Here is an 8,218-nt window from a genome sequence, read left to right as displayed (position 1 = left end):
GCCCAACAAGAGTCTTCAGTGGGAACTGCACAGTCCTGGCCACAAGTGTTCGTCAATGGGTCCTGTGCAGTCCTGGTCATCAGGGCCTTCAGAGGGTCCTATGGCAACATAACCTAAACTCGAGGGTCTCGAGCCACCTGAAAATGAGCAGCCAGAATGAGGGTCCCAAGTTACCTGAACTTGTGTATGGATGTCCCAAGCTGGCTGAAAACAAGCTTGTGGGTCCTAAGCACCCCCACAGGTTTTTCCATTCATGCCACTGGCTGCCTCACCATCTTTGGCCCTTTCTTGGCCTCCTTCAAAGCCGTACTCCATAGAAGCTGTACCTCTGTTGCTGGTCTAACCTCCTTGGTCCTATATCCTGCAATACCATGACACAATTCCCTTTTAAGTGGCTATGACCTCCATGTAGACTGCCATCGATCTCTGTCTGTCCTGCTGCTTCACTGCTGGCATTCTATCTGGCCTCCTGGTGGGCTCTGTCTTCACTGCTGCCAGCCTCCTGAGGGTTCCCGTTTTCTCCTCCACTGACAGTGGTTGCTGGACACGCCTCTGGAAAGACCTCATTAAATAAATAAATAAATAAATAAAGTTTTATTTATACAGCACCTTTCTAGACAGAGTCACAAAGTGCTGCACACAAGATAACAAATAATAAAAGGTCAAACAGACAATATAAAACAGGCAAAAATTAATCAAAAGCAGTTTTTAAAAGGTGAGTTTTGAGTTGTTTTTTTACAAACAACTACTGAGTCCACAGTTCTTAAGGTTTGGGGAAGAGAGTTCCACAGTCTCGGGGCCACAGTGGCAAAGGCTCTATCACCCTTAGTTCTCATCTTAGTCTGTTTTATAGCAAGTAAGCCCTGATCAGATGACCTCAGGGACCTGCTAGGGACATAAGGCTGTAGCAGATCGGAGATGTAGGCTGGTGCCAGTCCATGCAAGGCTCTAAACGTCAAGACCAGGATCTTAAAATTGGCTCTAAATTCAACAGGAAGCCAGTGTAGCTGAGATAGCAATGGTGTCACATGTGAATACTTAGAGGATTTTGTCAAAAGCCTAGCTGCAGTGTTTTGCACAACCTGCAGACGATCCAGAGAACCTTTGCTTAGACACATAAACAGTGAGTTACAATAGTCCAAGCGTGAGGAAATACCTCATTATACCTCTTCTACCCTCCTATCCAAGGCATCATAGAGCCTACTTTTTTGAGCCTATTTTTAGCTCAAATAAAGGTTTGTTTTTTGTTTCTTTAGTTCATCTCCGTGTCTGCAGTTGGGTCCTCTATACTGTAACAGAATGACACACTTTTCCCTGACTGTAGCCTCCATGAGGTCTGTCATCAACCTTTGTTAATCTCTCCTCACATCTGGCTTCTACAGGCTGTATTTTACCCTCCATGACAACTTCAGAGCCAACGAGAGCCTATGCAGACTCTGCAGCCCTGTTATCTTTGCTCTTGCAGACAAAATGCATAGGCTCTCTCAGAATGCCATCAGTCACGAGTTCTATACATATATGACTTCAGCAAACAAGGTCTTGTGTTACTTCAGTCAAGAGGTGAGAGAACTGCTAATGCAGGGTAGTAGCAGTGATATGAGGCTCAAGTACCATAACCACAACTTAAGGACATCTGTACTTGTTCTGAGCCACTTCAGAGTTGGCCCCAGAGTGTAAGCTATGGATGAACCTAAATGTAATAAGCCTGTTTTGTCGTGTGTGCTGTGTACTTAAATGCAGGGCTCAACACACTAGAGGAAGTAAACTTAAAACGGCAGCTTTATTTGCTGGAAAAAACTCCACAATGAAAACATGAGAACTAAACCAGAAACATGAAAACTAGGGAACTAAACTCGGAGAGAGAACTAGAAAATACAAAGAGCATGGAAGAAACACACAGCACGGAGAGGGTACGATGCAAAAACTATTGAAGAGAAACACAGGACTTAAATACACAAGCAGGACAACGAGAGGATGGGAACAGTAACACAGCTGGGACAAATCAGACCTAACAAGACAAGAGAAGCAAAATCAGACACACTGCACACAGGACAGAGACTATCAAAATAAAACAGGAAACACGACAGGCACAGAGGCTTGGACTTGACACTGAACAGAGGGAACTTGGAGCACAGAGATAGGAGACACGACTGACTGGGGAACAAGAAAATAAACATGAAGACAGAACTAAACCTACACTAAACATGAGGGGCAAAGGAACAAAACCCAAGAACTAGAAACAAAGAAGAACCAGAGAGCCAGAAATACAGAACCATAAACCAAGATGAATAAAAACACAAAACACTGGGTCACCAACCCAGGACCACAACAGCTTTAAAAATGTTGAAAGTATGAATATTTGAGTGAAACGTAAAAGAGAAAAAGTAAAAAGAATTCAGAAAAATCTAAACTCAATTAAAAAACAGCTACCTGAAAACTTTACTTCGATACAGTAACAAAGTATTTGTACTTCCAGCCTCATGAAACAAATGTCTAGGACTTTCTTTGTTTACATTTTTATTATCTTTCTGTCTATATTGTCAACAATAGAAATATCTATGCATTGTCCTTAAGCTGTACTACTGTAATTCTTTATGACTCGATTGCCCTAAAACTCTCAGTCCCAACAGCCTTTGTCAAGGTTCACAGTGTGGCAGGCTGAGAAAGGAGCCAAATGCAGGACACTGACATGAACGTAGCGAAAATAGCTTTAATGCTGAACTTGACAGACTTAGAGCAAGATACAAAATAAAGGCAAAGCTGGGAATGAGGGACAAGGGAAAAAAAGAGCACACAGCGTGAAGGAAAAGACAGTGAGACGTAACAAAAACAAAGGAAACGGAGGACTTAACAGACATGAGGTATTTAGGGAGATGGTACATAGCTGGGGAAAACAAGGCACAGGTGAACTAGGTCAGACTAAAAACAGAGGAAGCAAAACTAAACATAACAAACACAACACAAGGGGATTTCAAAATAAAACAGGAAGTAACTAGCATGCTGGGCCACAGACCGAGGACCAGAGGCTACAGCTATCAGCCTTCTCTCCTGTTGAGAATCAGTATTAATCAGTAATTAATACTGATTTAAACTTCAATTAATTGTGCCACATATTATGATTTGAAACGGCCTTTTTCAATTATTATAAAATAGTTATTATTATACATTTTTTTAGTTTTACAATAACTGTTTAGGAATTGCAGCAGCTTTTATACATGGTCGCCCAATTTCAAGAAGTTAATCAATTAACTGGCAAACAGTTTCATGCCATAGCTGAACAACATGTGTGAATGACGATAAAACTGTTTGCACAGTTAAGAAAACAACTTCACCAAGTTGGGTTAGGTTAGGCACATACCATAACAGGAACACTGGTGTTTATTGATGATGTAATTGCCGACTGAGGTAGCAGAGTTAACACTAAAGCATAAAGGCTTATACTCGCTGACACTGATCAAGCAATGCTTCACAGTGCAAATGACCAAATGAGTGCAAAACAAAAAAAATGAGTTTGTTTCTAACTGCAAAGAGGTGGGTTATTTTTCTAAGGTCAATTCAGTCACCTGTCAACTCAAAAAGCACGCTTGTCAACTAATGAATGCAAAACTAAATAGAGTTTAGTATCTGGTAGAGTATCTCAAGGGAACATATGATGGTGTCCATAGGTTCCAGACTTCAAGTAGTCATTGACTGCAAAGGATTTTCATCCAAGTATTAAATACCATCATTATCATTAAAATTATGTTAATTTCTCCAGTTAATTTTGTACCTCTAAGGCACTAAAAAACAGCTGTTAATGCAAAGGTTTAATAAGCCCCTTGAGTTAAAGCTGAAAGTCTGCACTCCAATCATATATTTATTGTTTGATTTAAAATTTAGTGTGGTGCAGAGAATTAAACTGTGCAACACATTATTGACGCATTTGTTTATAGCTTGTACATTAAGACATATTTACACTGAAGAAAATGAGTCTTAAGTTATTTTTCATATCTTTTTCACACATTTAGGAATTACATTGCTTTTCTGCAGGTCTGACAGAATTAAAAAGGAGAGAGATCATAATATTTAACGTCAGGGTAACCCCGTCTAAACTATGCTCAGTGAAATGTCTAAAATGCTCAGAAAACTAGCTTAGTAACACCAGTGAGTATCAATAAGCACGTCATTATGCAGGAGGGGATACGGTCAGGTGGTCTTGGAGGGATCTCTCTAAGAGAACAGCACTTAAACACTTCAAAAAAACCCACACAAGTGTGTCTCTTTTTTCTTCTCCTGGATCAAGCCCTAAGCAAGTCCCTACAGGATCTATCAGTGTGGCTGCAATTGTGAGTGTTAACCTCCCATATCAGCTATTAATTGTCTCCATTAAGCCCTAACTTAGTGGCATTACTGCAATCAGAAGCTGGATCTCACTTGCTGATGGCCAAGTGGTCTTATTCAAAGGGTGCTCTGATAACAACGTTTGATCTTGTTTGGTTGAGTGGAAGGTAAACGACTGTGGGGGTCAAAGACGTTTGCAGTAATTCCATTAGCACATTCAGTTGGGTCATGGGTGCATGACCTAATTGGATGATGGTTGTGAACCCTCAAACGGGTATTAGCATAGTATTATGAAATAAACAACAGCTTTCTAATTACTCTGTACTAGAGCTCTTTTTTTAGGTAAACATTAAATGTTTCCACTTAAACAATTAAAAAAATTAAAATGTTCAGGAAGAAATATTATATTACCCAGATTTATTAAGTACTGAAAGACCATTAGCACAAACGAAATCTACTATTTTTCAATCGAATTCTTTTTTTTTTCTTTTTGTACTTAAGAACAGTGGTGCTTTCTAATGCCTGATTTACGCTTCAGTTGGAAATCCATATGTAACCTGCAGGGTAACTGCAAACCCCTCTGAACCCTGCTTCGTACCATACGATGTAAGCTGGTGTGCACCTCCTGAGGAATGTATTTCACATCAGGTCAACATAGCCCACAATTATTGCTATGCCTTCTTCTTGTGTATTTCTGGCTACTTTTTTTGTTGGAGTTTTTAAAATTTAACAGTAAGATAATATTAATCATCACCCCAGCATAAAGAATAATAATTATTGCCTTAACATAACGACTCATGAATATCAGGAGATTCCTGGAGGGAGATTGCTGACATTTTTGAAATGGACATAAGGGAATGTACAAAGTAGTGGAAAAACCTGAGGGACAAATATGTTTGCCTCTGAAAAAAATCTAAAACAACTCACCACAGCAAAAGCAGGGAAAAGGCCCAACATTTGATTTATTTCTATCACTGGCACCGACACATCTGTCCCCAAACACACAGTAATTCACACCTAAGCATAAAACAACTTCTCCATAGTCAATGTACAGAACATGGACCTAAGTTTATGTGACTTCACTGTTTTAAAGGGCGTTTTGCACCCAAACAGAAATGTTAAACAGCAAAACTGTGAAATGGTAAACCAGCACTTTTAGTGTTCTACAATGACAAAAGTTACAGTTTTGCTTTTTACATCAGTGGAGTCTGATGGCGTGGAAGAGAAAGAGTTGTGTAATAGTTCAATTTTCCATTGGCAAAAATCTCTCCAATTGAAAGGTACAGGAATGAAAATGCTTCAAATACTGCAAATACTTTCTCCCCTTTTAAGCAAACTGTTTTGGTTGTTTCTTTTATTTTGTTTTGTTCAGTAGAAGTTTTTCTGACTTCATTTGAAGCAATACATTGCTTACTTTCCAGTTACTCCTATAGTTTCTCCAAAATGAGGGTATACCAAATATCTACTGTAGGTAACGCACACAGGTAATACATGGATAAAGAAACTATCCAGCAAGAATCTTTAACGCCTTTATGTCTTAGTTACCATGCTAACATGTTTTAGTTAGCTAATTAGCACTCAACACTGCCACCTGGTCATAGATCAAACCAAAACAAATGTAAATGTTAACCTGATGGTGGTGGCAGATAAAAACCCAGATCGCAGTGACAAAAATGTTCAATTGATTGAGTTTTTCTTCTCCATTTCACCCTATCCTTAGCATCCTTTACCAGTCAGTGTCCCAGCATTTTTTAGTTCGATTCAATTTTATTTATACAGAGCCAAATCAAAACAACAGTTACCCCAAGGTGCTTCACATTGTAAAGTAAAGACCCTACATTAATACAAAAAAACAGGAAGAAACCTCCAGCAGAACCAGGCTCAGGGAGGGGCGACCATCTGCCACAACTGTCTGTGGGTAAGGGGTGGAAAACAGGACTAAGACATGTTGTAGAATAGAGCCAGAGATTATTAATAACTAAAAATTCAATAGAGAGAGGTGTATAAACACATAGTGAGTGAGAAAGGTGACTGAAGGAGAAACAGTCAAGGCATCATGGGAATCGCCCAGCAGCCTGCACCTATTGCAGCGCAACTAGGGGAGGATTCACCTGATCCAGCGCCAACTATATGCTTTATCATAAAGTAAAGTTTTAAGCCTAATCTTATAAGTCGCCCAAATCCAAACTGGAAGCTGGTTCCACAGAACAGGGGTGTGAAAGCTGAAGGCTCTGCCTCTCATTCTACTAAGGGAGGCAGGAACCTCAATGCTATAGGAACCTCAAGTCCACAGTCTGAGAGCAGAGAGCTCTAATGGGGTGATATGGTACTATAAAGTCATTAAGATAAGATAAGAAGACAGTTTAACTAATTGGTGTGTTATCTTACATATGAGTGAACCTGTATGCTATGCCTTGTAATGATACAGAAAGCATGACAACAGAATTGGTCCAAGCACAGAACCCTGTGGAACTCCATAAATAACCTTAGTGTTTGAAGGTGACTCTCCATTTACTGAAACTCTTCAAATGACCCACTCCTCTGCAGATGATCAGTTAGCTGTTGTACGACTACTCTTTCAAGACTTTTTGATAAGAAAGGAAGGTTGGAGATGAAGATGAAGCACACAATGCTACATAATGTTACGTCTGTGAGATTATTTTTTTTCTAATGCTTTAAATTTTAAACATTTAAAGCCGCCATGTTCACCACCTCACCCCTGTATTTCCTTCTTCCTCAGTGTCTCCAAACGTGCCTTCCCCCTTTGCTCTTCCTTTATTTTCAGCCAACAGTAGCACAGTTTCCACCGGCAACCTGTTGCCCAACAGCACCATAGGTGGTTGGCAAACAGGTTAATATGGTTGTTAACCTGTGCCCCAACCAAACATCGTTCTTTACGACCTGCACATTTGCTCTGACAGAGTTTTTATGCCTGATACTCTTCCTGATGCAAACCTCCCTATTTATCTTAGCTTGGGACCAGCACTAAGAGTACACTGGTTTACTCCTAGTGTGCTCCAACTGCACTAACCCCTCGTGGCTGGGTTAGGTATTTCTCCTTTTATATATGGGGAATTTGTCTTTGGGTTTTGTATTGCAAGCATTCTTTATTTTTGTCATTTGTCAAATATATTTTAACATTTCTGATATTTTAAATCAGCAATTAGCTTATTAGGAAACATTTCACTCTTTGGCCTGATTCTGACTTTTAACCCTTGCACCATAACTATCTGAGTAAGCTGAGGTGCACCTCTCCAGAAATGTAACTACATGTCAGGTCAATGCAGCAAAGACTGACTGGCGCAGAAGGTAATGGCACAGGATTAAAAGGGGCTTCTGGTTAAATCACAAATTACGACATAGAAGTCTAAATCACGCTTTAATGAGACTTCCAGTGAATACCTCTAAATATCTCCAGAGACAAAATAATGAAGCTACAGGGATACTTACAAGTTTTTATTCACCTAGTCCTGATCAAAACGTTCCTGGAGAGATGGAAGGAGGAAGGTCAGCTCCCATGCAAGGCTCTCAGGTTCTGACAGGATACATCAGCATACTGAAGGAGCAGTCAACAGCAGAGCAAAGATAAAGTCTGAGATCTGACAGGGGATATGGTTACATGTCACTTCTGATAGCTCCCAGCATTCCTGAGAAAATGTCTGCCTATACCTTACTTCAGCACTCCAGTCCCCTCTCCCTCCTTCCCGTCTCTCAGGTTGACAGGCTGGGCAGCAGACACAGGGGTCCACAGCAGGGAGTGTGTGTCTGTGTGTGTATGTGTGGGGGGCATTGATGGACAAGCATCACCCTCCTACAGCCTCCCTCCCCCACAGCTCCCTGTATATTTCCAGTCACACTCCAATTAAAACAGAAGCAGCTCCCTGCTCTCGGGGCTGGT

General features: G+C 40.4%; 1 long non-coding RNA gene across 1 annotated transcript; it reads right to left on the bottom strand.

The window, feature by feature from the left end:
- Positions 1-511: 511 nt before the first annotated feature.
- LOC309719331 lies at positions 512-8,009 on the bottom strand. Its single transcript, XR_014280229.1, has 3 exons — positions 7,995-8,009; positions 7,771-7,805; positions 512-562 (listed from the first exon to the last, which is right to left on the bottom strand). It is a non-coding gene; the product is annotated as an uncharacterized lncRNA (long non-coding RNA).
- Positions 8,010-8,218: the final 209 nt, after the last annotated feature.

This window comes from Aulonocara stuartgranti (assembly GCF_965226115.1).
Source record: "Aulonocara stuartgranti genome assembly, chromosome: 12".
In the NCBI taxonomy this organism is placed as follows: Eukaryota; Metazoa; Chordata; class Actinopteri; order Cichliformes; family Cichlidae; genus Aulonocara; species Aulonocara stuartgranti.
Note: the sequence above shows the minus strand (reverse complement) of the source record. Positions and strands in the feature narration are given on the sequence as shown.